Consider the following 19,762-nt stretch of genomic DNA (forward strand, 5'->3'; position numbering starts at 1 on the left):
GTGTTAGCAAAGCGCACATTCAACAACCCATGTGCACTGCTACAAGCACAAATGTATGAAAATGTGTACAGCTTCCATCAATTTAACCCTCATGTTGTTTTCCTATACCAATGCGCTTTTTAACTACCCAATTGTAATTACCCAAAATAACATGATTGATTCCACAGAACGTTCTTTGGCAAATACAATTCTCTACTTTCATTAATTTTGGGGTGTCTTAATCAATTTTAGTGGTTTTGAAATAGTATTGAGTTGACATATATTCCAGTCTGTGATTATCCATCAACATACATTCCTTTAATTATAGTCCAAATAATTCTTAATTTCTGCTTTTTAAACTCAAACATTAGGTATAATTTCCTATAAATGAGGTTTATTGACGGTATATTCCAAGAATAACTGTAAAACTAAAGTTAATAAGTTAGTGTTACGTAGTGTTGAAAATGTAAAAAAAAGTGACAAACATTTTTAAAAAATGTCCAAAGTGTTGAAAAGGCACAAAAAACATAAGAAAAAGTTAAAAACATCAATACAAAGTAATTTTTAATTTTGACGGGAAGACAAGAGGGTTAATTCAATTTTATTTATAGTGTCAAATCATAGCCCATCATTCACCCAAGAGCAATTGCACACAGCGACAAGACAAGGAAAAACTTCCTTTTTACAGGCAAAAACCTCTGACAGAACCCTGATCCAAGGAAATCTGAGAGGCACAAGGACTCCGAGGAAGAAGCTAAGTTAGCAAAATGGATTAATGGGACATGAGTGCACACAGATGGAGAGAGAAATTAGATTACTGCGTCATAGGACATCCCACAGCAGTCTAAACCTATAACAGCAAAACTAAGGGCTGGCCTAAAGCAAACCTGAGTCGACCCTCATTGTAAGCTTTATCAAAGAGGAGAGTTTCTAAGCCTATTCTTAAATGTGGAGATGGTTTCTGTCTCAAAACCAAAACTGGGAGCTGGTTCGACAGGAGAGGAGCTTGGTAGCTGAAGGCTCTGGCTCCCGTTCTACCTTGGAGACTCTAAGAACCACAAGTAACTCTGCATTCTGGGTTTTACAGTCACTAGTGACTAAAGTTTTACTTTAAATGACTGTTATTAAATGACATATTTATAATACTTTGTAAAGAAGTATTGGGATGGGTCTGAGAACCAGGTAGATGGCTTATGTGAAGAAATCTTTAAATTTAGTTAGTTTCAAGGTGCGTTGGAGAAAAGCAGTCTAAATATATGTCAGGTCTTATAGGTATTTCTAGGGGTCCTGCATTTTATCTCTAATAGTTAGACATTTATTATTAAAAAAGCTTGTCACTGTTGAGAGCTATAAAAATACATAGCTCAGCAGAGCTGTGACTTTCTGTCAGCCTGGCTACAGTGCTGAAAAGAAACCTGAGGTTGTTCTTAGTTTCTTAATACTGAGTAATATGCTGCTCTGGCTTTTCGGAAGACATACCCAAATATTTTCAGACTGTCTTAATGAGACTGGTCCAGATCGGTGGAACGTCATTTATTTTAAAGTTTTTGCTAGTTTGATTTAATTTGCAGGTTTGGAAGTTAAACCATGGTGCTAGCTTCTTTTATTTCATCATCTGCTCTTCTTGCTCATCATCACCTTTTTTAGTGGAGGTAATAGAGTCAAGTGTCGGTCGCAGTGAGTCTGCAGCAGTGAGTCCATCATGTTCTACTCACACACACAGCTCTTTCACTCAAGACTCCCTGGACTGGGCACAACAGAGTGCTTTTAAGTATTTCAGCTCGCTTATCCACTGTACAAACAATCCAGTTTTCCACCATGCATTTGATATGCCCTAGTGGCCTGGTGAGCATTCCAAATCATTTCAACAGTCTGGTTAAATTGGCTAACTGTTTCCTTATCAGCCTCAACACAGCAACTGTAAAATGTTGGGAGACAAAGCTGTAACTCTGGAGACTTACTAAAATGGAAAGTGGGCCTGACTCGTGTGTTAACGTTTACTCATTTACACACACAAAAACACTTCATCGCTCAAAAACTGATATGTGGACCAGAGATGGTATAATTTATACATACACATTAGGCCACATGCTTGTGCTCCCGCCTACACACACACACACACACAAAAAACACTACAGCCATCCCATGTGTGATTAAAGAGCAGCTGCACAAGAATGTGTTGACAGTCTACAGGCTGATGTCAGGTCCCATCAAAGAACAGAGAGGGGAGACTATCCTCCCAGCAGCCACTCCAGAGTCTCTCCTCAGCCTGGTGATGGGAGCTTGGCCATGTCAGACTAATAGCTGGGCCCTGGTCATGAAGCCTCCAGCTGGATGTCCCACAAAGGGAGGGAGAGAGTGACAGAGAAGTCCATGGGCCAAATCCAAACATGTGGGTAGTAGACACATACACCAATGGAGCAGTGTCAATTTGCGACAGAGAATCACCCTGTAGGACCGAAAGTGACAAGAAAAGCAGTTTTTTTGCTATCTTTGTGGGCAGCTGCAGATGCTGTGTGCAATTAAAACATATGTTTTAGGATCGTAAGACATTATTTTCGTCACTCTTTTTTTAACTAGACAGCTTTCTACAGTAGCAGCACTGTGGATACTGTTAGATGACACAATAACAGCATATGTCCCTTCTAGGGACAGATCATAGGCTAGAAAACAGGGCTGCACAATTTGGAGAAAAAGTCCTATTGCAAGTGATAATTCCAATAATATTGCAGTTGTGTTATCGTGGTATCATGAGTTTACCTGATTATCACGGAAAACGTAAAATAAAATAAGTAATTAAAATTTCGGAATGTGTATTTTTTTTAACCTACAAAGTTAAACAAGCATAAGAAGAAATACACCGACAAAATTGTACTTTTTTTAAAATAAGAAAATTGAATGAAAATACTAATTCCTCAATTATTTATATTAAATTAATATATTTGGTATGCCCTTCTAAATGATGACATTCAAGATGGGTGTAATATAATTAGTTATTAAGTTACAAAATACTCTGAAACCCTCTACACTTCTGATACTTACAGGACCAACAGACGTGCTACTGCCTAAACAGACTGACTCGTCACTGGTCATCTTTTGTGAACGTTGCCACGAGGGGCGCGCTTCATACATCCATGGGGTAGCGTAATTCCGGGGGCAGATTTAACGGAGGTTCAACACAGAATCAGGCATTGGTGAGAGCGAGTAGGCGAGTGAGTGACGTCAGTGCCCGAGTGGTGAAGCGAGCGTGTTGCGTGTGTCCGTGGAATGCACCTGGATGTTTCTTTGCTATTATCTCTGTGTTTAATTTAAGACCACAAGCAGGATCATGGTACTTCCCACCCTGCAAGAAAGGCCGTAAGCGGTGTCAAAGTTAGCGTAGCAGCTGTGTGAGGGAAAAGCGAGAGAGAAAAAAAAAGACAATGTAAAGTGACTTGAGAGTAAACACCTAGCTTCTCATTTATTGTTAAAACTGTCAGTAAAGTGAAGGGTTTTACAGCGTAGAGAGTGTCATGCACACAGCACACCTTTTTGTCTACTTAAATTGCACAATTATGCGGTTATGCCACTGCACAGAGTGACATCGCATTGCAATTAGATTATTTGTGCAGCCCCACTAGAAACTTCCAAACCCAACTTAGTATAGGCATTTAGGAGTTCATGATGTCATTTACAACAGAATTCAAATATACTATGTCAGCATGCCAAAGGCACAATCATGACTTTCTGGTATGAAAAATGAAACACGTTGTCGGGTTAGCTCAGTTGGTTGAGCAGGCGCACATGTACAGAGGTTTACTCCTCGACACAGCGGCCGCAGGTCCAACTCCGACCTAAGGCCCTTTGATGCATGTCATTCACCCTCTCTCCCCTTTCATGTCTTCATCTGTCCTGTGAAAATAAAGGCCTAAAAATGCTTGAGAAAAAAAAGAAAAATGAAACGCAACTATGTGTTAAATGACTTTGCATATGTACACCACCCTTCATTGCCAGTCAAAACTGCAGCTCAACTGTTGGACTTAAGCAGGTACAGCCATTTCAGCTCGACTTATTCACACAGCCTTCTGTGATCAATCATGACCCGTTAGGGCTGTGTCTCAACCAACAGAGCAGCCATGTTTCAAGGTCAGCTTACAGGTTCAAATCCCAGTGTAAAGCCGACATTACCAGGCTATAAAACATGGAGCATTAGGTGCGTCGTGGAGATAAATCTGTTGAAGGCCTGAGGGAGGCAAATGGTTGCTCAGCTCAGCTGTAGAGCGCAGAAAGCTGTGACTTGCGGACCTCAGATGGGGTGAAGTTAGACAAATGGTGTTGGAAAAAGCAAGCAATACAGTGGCTTTGTAATGGCCTGGAGAGGCGCAGGACCTTGCATGAGAGTGGTGATAGGGCTAGGGACAGATAATGCGTTGCATGCAGCTTACATAAGCCTAAGTAGGCTCCTCTGTTTACATGGTACAGAGTTAAACTGCTGTCAGTGTGTTCCATGTTTAATGGCATCAAATTAGAGCCACTCAAGGGCAATTCATGGAAATTTGTATCCTCATCTGTTTAATTTCACATAGCCACGTCATATTTATACAGTTACTCTCTACTGTTCATGAAGTCCCAACAACTCCACCCTGTCCTCTGACTTCTCTGTCTGTTCTTCTACAGAAGAAGACCATGAAAAGCCAGGCAGGCAGCTTCGCTTACTTCATCTGTACTGATCATTTTTGTAAGAAAACAGATGAAATAAATTAGAGATGTTGGCAGTGTCTTCAGTGCTCCAACATACCACAGTCCTAGTGACATCTGGTTAGCTAGTTGTTGCTCCACCACCTTGACTTACTTAGTTACTTTGGAATTTATCCTCAGCTTGGTGAGCAAACGCAAGATTGAAATGCTTTTATTTACAGTTAAAGACACTTTCCAAATGCCTGTCCATGATGCAGTAATGCATTTTAAAGTCATTACCCTGCTTTTTGCATAGCACGTTCTCTGTCCCACTGGTGAGGCAGCATTGCTCCAGGCAACTGGGAGAAGTGGCCTGGTGGAATAAAAAAACAGTGAGACAGTGTGCTACAGCCAAGGAGGGCTTAGCTCAAACCAGAGTGTGACTCCTGGACACACAACCGAATCAAAGACTGGGATTCTAAAGCTCCTCGGATGAGAAATGTAGTGCTACTTCTATGTAAAATAAGGTAGAAGAGTCAGGACCAAAATGCTAAAAGCTAAGGGAGGAAAGCTCCCTGAAGTAGAGGCTGAGAAAAGATGAATGAATGTGCACCTTCAGTGAAAGCTGAAAAAAAAACATGCTACAAAAGAAGCAGTGTGTGTCCTGTCTCCACAGAGGCCTAGTAGTTAGAGAGACTAAGTTGTGTTTTCAAGAAATACCCTGCAGGCTTAAAATACACACAGCAACACACAAGGAGAAAAAATGTAAAGAAAAACATGAACATGAGTAAGAATTGATATGAAATAATTCTAACAAGGATAGATTGGAGCAAAAACATAACATCCATCTTCATTAATCCTCAGACAAGAACTTCAGCCACTGTGAAGGATCACTGTTAAAGTTAAGGGTCAGACACCTTCTAGACCTTTCAAGAATCAGAAAAAAAAAAAATCAGAAACTCGAACAATATTTATGTTCTCTTCATGAGGAAAGTGCATGCAACAGTTAGAAGCACAATGACTGCCTCAAGTCTTGATGGTCAACATGGAGGCATAGCAGAGAAAGAAATGCCTTACAAACACTAACCCAGACACACAAAAGCAAGCAATGTCTGGCACAGAAAGAGGGAGAGAGCGTGCAAGTGAGCGAAAGCTTTAAAGATGGAGAGGTGTACTGATAGAAGGAGAAAGGGAGGTCTGGAGATCACAGGGCTGGATAATGTTTCTGTTTCTGAGTCCTGCAAAGAGGCTCAAGGCTTCTGGTTAATGTCCACTGCCGAGAAAACTTCAAGCTGGACCAGTTAGAGTTGACAATCTTTCTCCCACTCCTCTTTCTATATCTACCCACCGGAGATGATCCAGTATCAGGCCTCCCTTAATCCACCCGGGTCCGATCTTTTGGTCTGCTCCAGAACGCCTTGTCAAGGCACCGTGGCATGGTAGACTAGACCAAGTTAGGGAGATGGGGGGGAGGGTTTCAGCGATAGATGTGCAGTGTTGCAACTAGAATAGCTGTGAAATGATACGTTTACTCAAGGCAGCAGTAGCAAAATAGAGCTTTTGCTTTTTTGAGTAAATGAGTAAAACAAGCAAATGATGACAGAGGAGACATGGCCGCTCTGCGAAAAGGCCGCTTCGCACAATGGCAAGTTTCGTTATGAAAAGCTTCCAGATTGATGTTGTGATAAAATCAAAGTTGTGTGCACGTATTGCAGTGACAAACTGTCTGAAGTTTGAAGTACTATCTTTGGAGTACTATTTTTGCTGATGTTAGCTAGATGCCAACAAAAAAACTACAGCAAAGCTGTAAACTAGTGCAATCACTAAATGGGTCGCAGACTGCAGGCCCATCAACATAGTTCAGGAACGAGGTATTAAAGACATCATTCAGATCGCCACAGGTGATCATACAAGCTACCCTAGAGGGGAACTATTGTTACGAGAATACTGTGCGATGCTGAAAAAGCTATGAAAGTGAGGCAGTTGGCAGAAGGTTCTTTTATTGCACTTACGGGAAACCACTGGACATCACAAGCAGGCGCATATGGTATGCTGGCCCATATTGCAAAAAGGTACTTGGCTACACCAGACTATACACTTCCATGTAAGAGACTGCTCTCTTTGGCAGGCAACAAGACGTCGGTGATATCATCTGAATATCTGAACAAGCTTGGTCTGTCTGAGCAACTGGTTGACAGGAGGAGGCATGTTGCACAGTTACACACTGTTTGAAGTAATTCTCTTCAATCATGAATGTAGAGAGACTGTTCCCTCTCTCTCCTCACATTCGTTATGAAATTATATTTCTAAAGTAGGTCTTCTTATTGTTGCATTAATTTGAGTTGATGGACGGCCGCTGTACCAACTGAGCTATCTGGCCGCCGTAGACATCACTTTGTAACAGTAATTAGTTAGCAGTTAGTTACTGCTAAATGCGTGTAATTTACAAATTAAGATTGTTATTGAACACTAGTATAATAAATGTTAATGGTTGAAATAATAAAACAGTTTCTTTAAACCAGTTTGTGATGCATCTATTCATTTTAGTGATAGTCAGTTAAACACGTTATTAACGGTGTAAACGCAAACCCATTTTATCGCGAGATTAAAGTTTTTTTGGGCCTTACAAACTTTGTAATTTTTGTCCACACGCTGTTGCAACAACGTTAAAAAAACGTCTGGGCTTGCAAGGCGGGCAAAGAGTAGTATCGTTGTGTTTTGAGTGGATGAACTGAGATATCATCGCAGCATGTCCAGTCTGAAATACCACTTGACGGCCAAGCACACAGCTGATGCCAATCCCCTCCCAATCAAAGTATTTTTTTCACCCTTTTATTGATGGACAGTGTTACATTGTGTGAGAGATTATTTGCTCCAAGTGAGAATGTTAGTTTAAAACTAAACACTACAGTAGTTTGACAGCACTAATTTATTTCAACACCACACACACTCGTTTGACAGCACTAATTTATTTCAACACCACACACACTCGTTTGACAGCACTAATTTATTTCAACACCACACAAACTTACAAGTAAACCCTAGTATTTCAAATTTGCGATTAATTGAGATGAATTACAGCCCATGAAACATATTTGATGTCATGTGGCTCCTGACTGTGTATGAGGTCCCAATGACATGCGTTGAAGGAATGGAAAGAAAGATCAATAAGTACCTTCGAAAGTGGCTGGGAATCCCTCCAAGCTTCACTGCAGTAGGACTGTATATAAGATCAGGACAGCTTCAACTTCCCCTGTCATCCGTGGTAGAGGAATTCAAAGTTGCAAAGTGCAGAGTCGTAATGACGTACAGAGACTCCCAGGATGAACAAGTCAGACATGCAGGCATCATCACAAGATCAGGACGCAAGTGGGCAGCTGATTCATCTGTTGCACAGGCTGAGAGCATGTTGAGGCTGCGTGATGTCGTTGGAGCACCATGCACGGGCAGACAGGGTCTTGGAACCTCCCAGTTCCAACAGTGGAGGAAGGCAGGGAAGAGTGATAGAAGAGCCATGATTCAAGAAGAGGTACGAAAACTGGAAGAAGAAAGACGAAGGTCAAGGGCAGTGGAATTGGCCTCCCAAGGAGCCTGGACCAGGTGGGATCTTCCTGAGAGGAAGGTCACCTGGGCGGACCTATGGAGACTGGAACCATTCCGCATCTCCTTCCTGCTGAGATCTGTGTATGATGCACTCCCAACCCCGACAAACCTGCACAGGTGGGGCATGAGAGAGGACCCATTGTGCAGGCTTTGTGGTGAGAGGGGCACCATGGCACACATCCTATCGGGGTGTAAAAAAGCACTCACCCAAGGAAGGTATAGATGGCGCCATGACAAGGTGCTCATGACACTCGCTAACACCTTAGAGCAGGAGAGGAAAAAGAAACGCCAAACATTTAGGAAAACAACATCTATCCAGTTTATAAAAGAAGGGGAAAAGCCACCAACTACAGCTAAAACAAGAACCAGTCTGCTACAAAAGGCCCAATCGTGGAAATGAAGGTTGACCTGGGAGGAAGGCTGCAGTTCCCCCAGGTTGTCCAGACAACCCTGAGGCCGGACGTGGTACTGTGGTCTGAAGGGGAAAAAAAGATCATCCTCATAGAACTTACAGTCCCATGGGAAGAGGGCTGTGAACAGGCCTTTGAAAGGAAGAGGCCCCAAATACCAAGAACTTCTGCATGACTGCAGGGGGAAGGTGGCAGGCATGGCTGTTCCCGTCGAGGTCGGCTGCAGAGGATTTCCCGCTCAGTCAGTGTGGAGAATGCTCACAGCTATTGGAATGACAGGGAAAGAGAAAAAGGCAGCAACTCGCAGGATGGGGGAGGCAGCGGAAAAAGCCTCTTGCTGGTTATGGAATAGGAGGGAGGAGTTGAGCTGGAAGCCAGGAGGGGAAGATGGGCAGTGACTTGGCCACCACTGCCGACCCACCATCGGGAGGGTGTTGTGGTTAAGGGTCGAAACACCCAATGAACGATGGGTACCACCTGATGACATCAACCCCACCTGGCCAAGGCTACATTCACTTAAGGTGAATGAAGATGAGAAGCATTTTCGGATGTATTTGTAATCTAGAAACTCTGGGCAACCAGTGACTTCCAGGAAAGTCTGGGTGGCAACCAAGGAAGTTTGGTGACGCTGGAAAGACAGATGACCTCCAGGAAAGACTGGCATGGGTGAATGAGGTTAGCAACCTCATTCACGGCACTTGCAAGAGGGCACCAACTCAAGCTACAGAAAATAATACAGAGCAATACCCCCAGAGTCTCCCGAGAGGGGGGGAGGATGAGAGACTCAACAGGACAGACACAATGGTAACGGCCAGGAATGAACTACGGACACAGAGACGGCTTATTCAAACGACATTAACCGGGGAGGCATTGGGAGTAAAGTGTCATTGCGGAAAGATCTGTAAGAACCAAAGAGGGCTTAAGATACATCAAAGCCGAACCAACTGTGGAAAAGAGGGGTCACAGGGGCAGCGCACAGTGTTAGCACCTGGTGAGACGCAGGAGAACTCCGGGCAGGAAGCACCCCACAGTACTGGAGATCTCTCAGCACCTGTGTCACCTCAAGACCTCAGGAGGGACCCAAATGATGCCTCCCCAGGAACCCAACCCCAGCCTGCGAGGAAACGAATTAAATGGCCCAAGATGAGCGACAACAAAGAATGGTCCCAACTAGACCAAGATCTTGACAAAGTACTAGAAACAACACTAGCAGGGACAGCTGAGCAGAAAGTCGTTAGTCTTACAACAATAACCTATAACCTGGCAAGTGAGCGGTTTGGAGTTCGGGAGATGAAAGTCAACATCAAGCCTGCATACCAGCCAAGTAGGAGAGAAAGGGAAATTCATCGTCTGAGGGGAGAAATCAAGACTCTAACCAAGCATTTCAAAAGAGCCCCCGCTGATGAAAGGGAAGGAATCAAGGATCTGACGAGTCAACTCCGAAATCGCCTCTGCAGACTCCGAAGAGCAGAAAGGACTCTGAAAAAGAGGAAGAATAGGGAGAACAAAAGATCCCAGTTCACCAAAGACCCCTTCCAATTCACCAAAACATTGCTGGGTGAAGCAAAATCTGGAAGACTGACCAGCCCAAGAGAAGATGTGGAGGCGTTCTTGAGGGAGACCCATAATGACGCTTCCAGAAACCAGGCCCTGGATGCTAACTCAAGCATCAAGAGAACAAAGACCCCAGAAAAAGAGCTCAACATCGGTGAACCATCCTGGAAGGAAGTCCAAGAGGCGGTAAAAAAGGCTAGAACAGGATCTGCTCCCGGCCCAAGTGGTATACCCTACAAAGTGTATAAGAAATGCCCAATGCTCCTTCGGAAGTTGTGGAAGTTGTTCAGGAGGATCTGGAAAAAGGGCATCATTCCATCAAGCTGGAAGAAAGCGGAGGGCTGTCTTGTGCCAAAGGAGGAGAACTCCTCAACCATTGACCAATTTAGAACAATCTCACTGCTAAGTGTAGAAGGAAAAATCTTTTTTTCGGTACTGGCCAAGAGGATGACCTCGTACATGACAGAGAATGGATACATTAACACTGCTATCCAGAAAGGTGGAATTCCAGGCTTCTCTGGATGCCTGGAACACACCGGAGTTCTGAGTCAGATGATCCGTGAGGCTAAGTCCAGCAAAGGCAACCTGACTGTTGTCTGGTTGGATTTGGCCAATGCCTATGGATCCATCCCTCACGTTCTCATCCATGCAGCGTTAGACCACTACCACATCCCTCAGCACATCAAGGGAATGATCACCAGTTACTTTAGAGGAATCCAGCTACGTTTCAAGACGGCACATTTTACAACTCAGTGGCAAAGCCTGGAAAAGGGTATCGTAACTGGTTGCACAATTTCCCCCATTCTTTTCGTCATGGGAATGAACCTCCTAATAACAGCTGCAGAGAAGGAAGCCCGGGGTCCAAGAATGGAGTCAGGCATCCGACAACACGCAATAAGAGGTTACATGGACGACCTCACTGTGACAACTTCTACCCATGTGGAGGCAAGGTGGGTGCTAACTGCTCTGGACCACATGGCGACGTGGGCCAGAATGAAGTTCAAGCCAAAGAAATCCAGAAGTATGGTGATCAGAAACGGGAAGTTGACCAACAGATTCAAGCTGCATGTGCAAGAGGAAGTGATTCCATCGATAGAGGAGAATCCAATCAAATGTCTAGGAAGGTGGTATGATAACTCACTTTCAGACAGGAACAGCATAGCCAGTACGGAAAAGCAGATGGAGGAATGGCTGAGGAGGATCGAAAAATCAGGGCTTCCTGGGAAGTTCAAAGCTTGGCTGTATCAACACGGACTGTTGCCAAGGCTCATGTGGCTCCTGACTGTGTATGAGGTCCCAATGACATGCGTTGAAGGAATGGAAAGAAAGATCAATAAGTACCTTCGAAAGTGGCTGGGAATCCCTCCAAGCTTCACTGCAGTAGGACTGTATATAAGATCAGGACAGCTTCAACTTCCCCTGTCATCCGTGGTAGAGGAATTCAAAGTTGCAAAGTGCAGAGTCGTAATGACGTACAGAGACTCCCAGGATGAACAAGTCAGACATGCAGGCATCATCACAAGATCAGGACGCAAGTGGGCAGCTGATTCATCTGTTGCACAGGCTGAGAGCATGTTGAGGCTGCGTGATGTCGTTGGAGCACCATGCACGGGCAGACAGGGTCTTGGAACCTCCCAGTTCCAACAGTGGAGGAAGGCAGGGAAGAGTGATAGAAGAGCCATGATTCAAGAAGAGGTACGAAAACTGGAAGAAGAAAGACGAAGGTCAAGGGCAGTGGAATTGGCCTCCCAAGGAGCCTGGACCAGGTGGGATCTTCCTGAGAGGAAGGTCACCTGGGCGGACCTATGGAGACTGGAACCATTCCGCATCTCCTTCCTGCTGAGATCTGTGTATGATGCACTCCCAACCCCGACAAACCTGCACAGGTGGGGCATGAGAGAGGACCCATTGTGCAGGCTTTGTGGTGAGAGGGGCACCATGGCACCCCTCCTATCGGGTGTAAAAAAGCACTCACCCAAGGAAAGGGATAGATGGCGCCATGACAAGGTGCTCATGACACTCGCTAACACCTTAGAGCAGGAGAGGAAAAGAAACGCCAACATTTAGGAAAACAACATCTATCCAGTTTATAAAAGAAGGGGAAAGCCACCAACTACAGCTAAAACAAGAACCAGTCTGCTACAAAAGGCCCAATCGTGGGAAATGAAGGTTGACCTGGGAGGAAGGCTGCAGTTCCCCCAGGTTGTCCAGACAACCCTGAGGCCGGACGTGGTACTGTGGTCTGAAGGGGAAAAAAAGATCATCCTCATAGAACTTACAGTCCCATGGGAAGAGGGCTGTGAACAGGCCTTTGAAAGGAAAGCTCCAAATACCAAGAACTTCTGCATGACTGCAGGGGGAAAGGGTGGCAGGCATGGCTGTTCCCTGTCGAGGTCGGCTGCAGAGGATTTCCCGCTCAGTCAGTGTGGAGAATGCTCACAGCTATTGGAATGAAAAGGGAAAGAGAAAAAGGCAGCAACTCGCAGGATGGGGGAGGCAGCGGAAAAGCCTCTTGCTGGTTATGGAATAGGAGGAGGAGTTGAGCTGGAAGCCAGGAGGGGAAGATGGGCAGTGACTTGGCCACCACTGCCGACCCACCATCGGAGGGTGTTGTGGTTAAGGGTCGAAACACCCAATGAACGATGGGTACCACCTGATGACATCAACCCCACCTGGCCAAGGTACATTCACTTAAGGTGAATGAAGATGAGAAGCATTTTCGGATGTATTTGTAATCTAGAACTTTTCCACAATCATTAATTGTCTAAGCCAATTGAACCGGCTTCCGGAGCAACAACAGTGCATTAAGGGTCTTGGTGACACTGGGTTGTCGACTGATTAATGGGCAAATACAGTACAAAGCTTTGGACACACCTCATTCAATGTGTTTTCTTTATTTTCATGAATATTTACAATGTAGATTCTCACTGAAGGCATCAAAACTATGAATGAACACATATGGAACTATGTACTTAATAAAAAAGTGAATTAACTAAAAAAAAATGTCTTATATTCTAGTTTCTTCAAAGCAGCCACCTTTCGCTCTGATTACTGCTTTGCACACTCTTGGCATTCTCTTGATGAGCTTCTAGAGGTAGTCGCCTGAAATGGTTTCCACACAGGCTTGAATGAGTTTCCAGAGATGCTCAACACTTGTTGGCCCTTTTGCCATCACTTTGCGGTCCAGCCCTACCTAAACCATCTTGATTGGGTTCAGGTCCGGTGACTGCGGAGACGCAGCACTCCATCACTCTCCTTCTTGGTCAAATAGCCCTTACACAGCCTGGAGGTATGTTTGGGGTCATTGTCCTGTTGAAAAATAAATGATGGTCCAACTTAACGCAAACCAGATAAAATGACATGTTGCTGCAGGATGCTGTGGAAGCCATGCTGGTTCAGTATGCTTTCAATTCACCAGCAAAGCACCCCCACACCTCCTCCTCCATGCTACACGGTGGGAACCAGGCATGTAGAATCCATCCGGTCACCTTTTCTCCGTTGCACAAAGACACGGCGGTTGGAACCAAAGATCTCAAACTTGGACTCACCAGACCAAAGCCCAGATTTCCACTGGTCTAATGTCCATTCCTAGTGTTTCTTGGCCCAAACAAATCTCTTCTGTTTTTTGCCTCTCCTTAGCTGTGGTTTCCTAGCTGATATTTGACCATGAAGGCCTGAATCGCGCAGTCTCCTCTAACAGTTGTTCTAGAGATGTGTCTGCTGCTGGAACTCTGTGGCATTCATCTGGTTTCTAATCTGAGCTGCTGTTAACTTGTGATTTCTGAGGCTGGTGACTCAAATTAACTTATCCTCAGCAGCAGAAGTGACTCTTGGTCTTCTTTTCCTGGGACGGTCCTCATGTGAGCCAGTTTCGTTGTAGTGCCTGATGGTTTTTGCGATTGCACTTGGGGACACGTTCAAAGTTTTTGTAATTTTCCGGACTGACTGACCTTCATTTCTTAAAGTAATGATGGCCACTTGTTTCTCTTTACTTAGCAGATTGGTTCTTGCCATAATGTGAATTCTAACAGTTGTCCAATAGGGCTGTCGGCTGTGTATCAACCTGACTTCTGCACAACACAACTAATGGTCCCAACTCCATTAATAGGCAAGAAATTCCACTAATTAACTCTGACAAGGAACACCTGTGAAGTGAAAACCATTTCAGGTGACTACCTCATGAAGCTCATAGAGAGAAAGAGAGTTTGCAGCACTATCAAAAAAGCAAAGGCTGGCTACTTTGAAGGTCCTAGAATATTAGACATGTTTTCAGTTATTTCACACTTTTTTGTTAAGTACATAATTCCACATGTCTTCATTCATAGTTTTGATGCCTTCAGTGATTATCTACAATGTAAATAGTCATGAAAATAAAGGAAACACATTGAATGGGAAGGTGTGTCATTTATTACCTCATACTGTTGAGCAAAGAATTCACACAAACAACACCTTTCCTTGACCAAGTCCCCAACAGCGTGGTCAGGTGCCTGAGCTAGTCTCTTATTTGTTGTGGAAAAGGCCTGGAGAATGTGACGGCTGATTAAGAACTAGCAGTTGATCCACTGGACGAGAGAGAGAGAGAGAGAGAGAGAGAGAGAGAGGAGAGAGAGAGAGAGAGAGAGAGAGAGAGAGAGAGAGAGAGAGAGAGAGAGACAGAGAGACAGAGAGACAGAGACCAGAACAGAGCAGACCAGCTGGCCAACAGTCATGACAGCCACATCATTTAGATTGGGAATACATTTCCTCCTGGCCCTTGTAAAAGGGAGCAGGGAAGCCCTGACACACCTCCATGGATGCCATGTATTCTGTGAGGCCAAGACAGTGCAGGACACAGTCACATTGTGTATATACAAAGACTGTCTTGAGAGACAGCTAAAATCCACATTGCAAGTTTTCCGTTTGTGCTTCAGCCTCTTAATTTGCATAGAACAGAAACTTCACCAAGGAAAGTGGCATATATCAATCAAGCAACCCATTCCTGTGATATTTAGCAGCTATTAATGTAGGAAGCTGGGTTCTGAATAACTGAGGGCATAAAGCCAGGACAAATGCATCTGACTTACTGAATCAGTTTGATTTAAGTACATCTGAGGCAGCCAATTAAACAATTGTAACTGCTACCTTTAAAAGCTCCAGGTGAGCCCATGATGTCTTCAGGCAGTTCTCAGGCCATGTGGGAGCCATAAATACACAATATGGCCCCACAAACCTCATTTTCCATATTTTGTGTATGCTTCATGTCCTTTTAATATTGGCTTCATATAGTCTAGGCCTTCTGGTTTCACTTTGAGTCCTTTTTTTCCTCTGGAATACATAATCGAGGTCAACCAAAGTGACCTAGAATAATGGCTGTGGGATCACTCCAGAGATTTTCCTTGATTACCAATACAGACATTTGACTGATAGAATGTGGACTGGTGGATCTGTAGGTCTTTCCTTTTTTTCACTGTCCTCCCCAGTGCTCTAGACATGGTTCAAGTCAATGTGGTTTAAGGTTATTCAGTAGTCAGCAGGCCATACTGCAGTCTTTCTGCTGCACTAAGGAGTAGCCCTCCTCCTTTCCCCTGTCCCTATCACAACCTTGCCTTAGGCTTCATCAATCCTCTATTTGTCTAGTTCTTCTGGCTCAATTCAGAGGTACTTGTTTGTGGACATTGAGCATGATCTTTCGACTTCATGCTGTGGTCGACCATTAAACTAAAATATTTGGTAGGAAGTCTAAGCATGGATTGTAACATTGCAAGGACAGGGATTCATTTTGGATTCAAGTGAGGTTTTCAAATGGTAAATAACCACCCAGCTTGTATCAGAAAGAATATTTTCTAGCAACAAATGGCAAGTTGAATCACTGTGACCAAGATATTTGCACATTTACAAACACTACCATACCAATCTTTTTCAATAGGAATACAAGAATCTACACTCAGAAGGCTAGATGATTAGGAAGGTCATTTATTTTGAAGAATGAAAGCTTCCTTCTCCAAATCAGCCTGCAGGTATTTGCTTAACTCCCCGGGAGAATCCCTGTTCCCCCCAAATAATAAATGTAGTCATCAGAGGCGACCAGTTCACTGGACTTGCTGACCACAGACAGTACAAGTGGATCTCTGAGGTTGTGTGGTTTACATGCTGAGTTCTGAACCATAAACGATTAGCCAGGTTGTATTGCAGTGTATAGGGTGTGGGGCTTAAATGATTCAGAAAGAGCTATTGCAGCAGGGAAAAAGGTTTAGAACAATTTCCTTTTTGTGATCTATGTTTTGAGGTGTGGAAAGGATAAGATAAGTGCCCAAAGGGCAAGTCTATGCTCATTACCAAGGAGTACAGTTGATGGACATTACAGGGTTAGTCAACACTTGGAGGGCTACCTAGAGCGGGATCCAGTTATTCATGGGACACCAAGTCTGGTACTCAAGGAATACAGTGCAGTTGTCTGAAAATTAGCTCATTTACCAAAAATAGCTGAAACTTTCCACTTTGGTACAAGCGTCACCCTGCAGCACCTTTACATGTAATTAAAGGCCTGTAGAGCAAAAAAAAAACAAAAAAACTGGCAAGCCCACATCCATGTTGCTGTTTAACAATGTTGCAAGTGCCAAGCCTATTAGCAACTAACAGGAGCAGAATTTAAGGGGAAATTGACTGACCACAAAATAAGGGATCTCAGGGCCTGGCTAAAGGCCCGCTGACAGAATCTTGGTCTTTAAGGTGAGCAACACCTGAGGCAGGTGGAAATTGAATATTGCTTTATATTTCCTGTGGCTTTTTGTGGAGCTGGATCTTGGCAGGGGAACAGTGAGTGTGGTGGAATTCATGAAAAGCACACTTGAGTAACTCCCTTCAATTGAAAAGAGGGGAACTGTCATGTATCGTTTTGGCTATTCTAGCTATACACGCCGGCACTCACATTACATGTCAGCTCTGATGCTGAGCCCACGCAAAATGAGGCAAACCCGCAAGCCCCAGGCCCTGTTGAAAGATGATATTAGAAAATATTTGTTTCATCTCTGTGACAGAATAGGATTAGGGGGGACGTGAGACGCTGCTCCAACCATCTGATGAAGGAAGGTGAGGAGAGGTAGAAAGAACAAAAGTCTGGTTTAAGTCTTCATGTAGGTCTTCTTCTTTCTTGTCTCTCTTTCCATCTTTGACAGGTTAGGGTTGTTCCTCTTCCTTTGGTGCTTCTCTTTCTCTCCAAACGGACTGACCAGGAACTGATGCTATATAATTACCCAGGTGAGGCTTGAGCGTTTCCATATGAGCGACCTGGGTTGCAGAGCCTGTCAGATTAACATGATGTGTGTGTTTTCTCTCTGCTGTTTAGCCATTCCTAAAGCATCCCCTTCACAGCCTTGTTGAATAAAAGGTTGTATCTGTAGAGTTTTGGTGGGGGGGGGGCTTTGGAGGAAGGGGACAATTAAGGTTTTATTAATGGTGTGCCACTGACGTTAGCCATGTTCACCTGAATGTTGCGTCTGAGTGCTGGTCTCTGCTGTAAGGCGAGATGGTTGTTCTGTACTTCTGTGTGTTTCCAAGTCTCTCTGTCTGTCCATTTGGCTCACTAGTTGACTGGCTGGCTCACGTCTCAGTACCAAGTAGAAAGCAGAGGAAACACACAGTTCTGCTTGTCTGGAGTGGGGCGGTTTCCACTTGATCCACGTTAACAGTAAGAGACGTTAAAAGCAGCTTGGTTTCTCTTTATTGCATAAAAAGGGCGAATAAGAAAATAGGCTAGACCGTACCCAATACATAGTATCTCTCTGGCAAACGGACAAAGTGGCATTCCAATTTCGGAATAGATTTTAGGGTGCTGGGCTTCCCTTTGTAAGCAATTTAAATTAAAAAAAGACAGGACGAGGAGAAAGGGGAAACTGCTTCTAGGGTTGGGCACTGATCTTGGTTACTTTACTTTAGGGTACATACCGAATTACGCCGTTACTAAGTACTGAGTAGCGTACCAATTTACGGTAAATCAATCGGTGCTAAATGCCGGTGTGTAAGCACAAGCTTCTCTGTCCTCTCCACTGCATGTTGACTGAAAGTGGGGCTCAGCTCCGACACAGACAACAGACAGACAACAGACACAGACAGCACAGACAGACAGACAACAGACAACAGACAACAACGACAGACAACACCACACACACACACAACACACCACACACACCACGCACGCACGCACCACCAGCACGCACGCACGCACACCACAACACACGCAGAGCAGACAGGAGAGCTAAGGTGGAGACGGAGTGTGATTACAGGTAAATCAAAAGTCTCTGAATGGCATTCACGTTTCCCTCACTAGCTTCCTTTCCTGGAGAGAGGAAACAGAAATGTGTTTTTAGAAGGATGAAACATTCTTTCCTCTGAAACGTCACGTAAAGCAACATCTGTTTTTTTTTCCTATTTAATTTATATTTTTATCTTTATTTGTTATGGAGAGTTCCACTGAAAGGAAGCCTCTCTTTTTTAGGAAAGCCCTGATCATGTTCACCCAGTTCCTCACATTAACACCTGGAAGCTGCCCAGTTCAACCTGAGAGGGGTAACTCCAGCCTGTTTCAGAAAGAGAGGTGACTTAACATCAGAGTCAGTTACTATGGCAACTGAGCCTGTGAACCTAACCTGGTCAAGAGCAGGTTTTCTTCTCTCAGTCTCCTCCCGCTGACAGCGCGCTTTCATTAACTCATTCATTCATTCAGTCTGGAGCAGGCGCATTATAGCGCATAGTTGTCACGTAGATAGTTTATCTGCATGAATAAAAAAACAGGGTTGGTTTATTAATTATAGCGGATTGTTAGGCAGACTCTAAAACGTTTTAATCCAGACATTGCATTTTCTTGTGTCGACAATCCCGTTGATTAAAAAGCTGTATTACTTCGCAGAGAGTTTAGATGACTATACATGCATTTTCATTTCCAGATACTAGCCTACCTATATGAATAAAATAAATAAATATGAAATTAATACACTATATTGAAGCTTCCGCATTGATTCGAGCAGTAATTTTCTCCCAGTTAATCATTAATAAATAAAGCAGTTTGTGTATTTTATATTGTCTGACGGTTTCTTAGATGTTTAATGTTTAATTTTGCTTTTACAAAATTATAGAAAAAAGACCTATATGGATAAAAGAATGTAGCCCACTGATTTTTGAAATGCTGTGAATAAAAACCATCAATCTGTCACTGTCAATGTAAATCCTATAAACTGCATGTACAGTATATAGACATGTGCACATATACTGTATCTAATCATCCAGCCCATGTGTACTGTATATCCCTATGTATATTCTTTTCATTATTCTTTCAGTTTACAAACGGACAGAAAACTTAATTTTAATAGACATTTATTTCTAATTAGGGGTCCAAGCCCGAGGGGGCTAAATCTTCACTAAATCTGAGGGAAAAGGTACTCACAACAAGTGAAATGATCTGTCCATGCAGCAAGATAATTTCACTTGACAAGCTTGCTTGATTCAAGATTATAGTGTAAAATTGAAAACTTAAAATAAGAAATTCACTCTTAGAACAAGATAAATTATCTAAACTTCTATACTTC

The 19,762-nt window shown here is 43.7% G+C and overlaps 1 protein-coding gene and 1 long non-coding RNA gene across 2 annotated transcripts in view; one reads left to right on the forward strand and one right to left on the reverse strand.

The window, feature by feature from the left end:
- The window catches only part of mpp7a (MAGUK p55 scaffold protein 7a), a 194,675-nt gene that overhangs the window by 98,510 nt on the left and 76,403 nt on the right, over positions 1-19,762 (reverse strand). The window lies entirely within an intron of this gene.
- LOC116672251 (uncharacterized) lies at positions 859-18,829 on the forward strand. The gene is made up of 3 exons (XR_004327507.1): positions 859-870; positions 17,276-17,280; positions 18,743-18,829. It is a non-coding gene; the product is annotated as an uncharacterized LOC116672251 (long non-coding RNA).

This window comes from Etheostoma spectabile, chromosome 22 (assembly GCF_008692095.1).
Source record: "Etheostoma spectabile isolate EspeVRDwgs_2016 chromosome 22, UIUC_Espe_1.0, whole genome shotgun sequence".
NCBI lineage: Eukaryota > Metazoa > Chordata > Actinopteri > Perciformes > Percidae > Etheostoma > Etheostoma spectabile.